Below are 1,373 nucleotides of genomic sequence, written 5' to 3'. Positions count from 1 at the left end.
AATGCGTGACACTTTACAGTCGCGTTATCTGCGCAGTAACGTTGGGCACAAACAATTAGTGCGAACGTCCTTAAGTTTATGAGAACGTCAAATTTGGGGCTGAACGTTCTTGGGTTTTTTTGCGGTTTAATTGAACCCTGAAAACATTCTTAGCATGTTCGTAAAGTTCTGTGGTATACTACGTTCGACTACAAACTGAATTTATGTTTAGTGTATCATCAGAAACCCATAAGGGTTGAAACGTGTAACGCGCGTTCACAGCTTCCGAATATTCAGTGCGAACTGATTGGTTGAATGTTTCAGTGCTAAGTACCATATTTGGAAACCCCTCGCTCTTGTTGTTCCAAATATGGTACTTAGGAAATTGAATATTCAGAAGCTTGTTTCCCAGCACACAAGGGGCCGTTACACCTTTCAACCCTTATGGGTTTCTGGTATCATACAATAAGAAACCTAAGTTCACAAAGAGCAAGAAGGGACCCATGCAAGCTACAAATATAGCAACGAATTTTGCCAAAGCTTGTCAATCTTGAGAAATTTGTCATCTTTTGTTATTTATGTGGTTCTTCTTGTCAGCAGGCATTTTGTTCTCGCATGCGAAATCCTTACGACTTTTTCAATCTTTCTTTTAGCTTGCACACATGCTCACCGTCTCGAATGGTGCACGATCAACAGAATGGATAATGGGCCGGGGCGAGGGAGAAAAAGGATCCCAGGCTGTTCATCGCGCGCCATTTGTGTGCAGGCCATATTTCTATGCTAGCCAGCAAATTTGCGCTTACCCTTTGAATCCTGGACATTAGTAAGCATCCTCGTATTTTTTTTTTAATGTTCTGCTTTGTGTGCAGTGTACTCTGTTGAATTATAATATGAAATTATCTGTACGGCTTTTCTCATCTCACCCGCTATGGCTCTGTCATCTCCAAAATCGTTGAGCGTTTCTGGACAGTCTAATAAAACGTTGCTATTGTTATTATAATTATTGTTCCCATTATTATTGTTATTATCGTTGTAAAAACAAATTAAGCGAAATTCAAGGACAGCGTACGGAATGGTATTGAAGACAAATTCTATAGTTAAATAATTATACCAAAATGAAACATTGATAAGTGCGATGACTAGGTTAATGATTAACTTAAAGGGCTTCTGTGTGAATGAGAGCACAATTGTGTAGAAGAGCCAGCAGTCAGCCTACTTAGGCGAGTGCTGGAGCCCTCCTAAAACTGGAACTCAAACTAAACATTATCATTTTTAACTCCAAGAATTTTGTCAGCAGGAATATTCGAATGCATTTTTCAAATTTTTGTAAGTGAACGCGCAGTAAGTAGGTAGAGAATTCCATAATCTTAAAAATTTCAGTGACGTAAAAGTTA

This window comes from Montipora capricornis, unplaced genomic scaffold (assembly GCF_036669925.1).
Source record: "Montipora capricornis isolate CH-2021 unplaced genomic scaffold, ASM3666992v2 scaffold_469, whole genome shotgun sequence".
In the NCBI taxonomy this organism is placed as follows: domain Eukaryota; kingdom Metazoa; phylum Cnidaria; class Anthozoa; order Scleractinia; family Acroporidae; genus Montipora; species Montipora capricornis.
Note: the sequence above shows the minus strand (reverse complement) of the source record.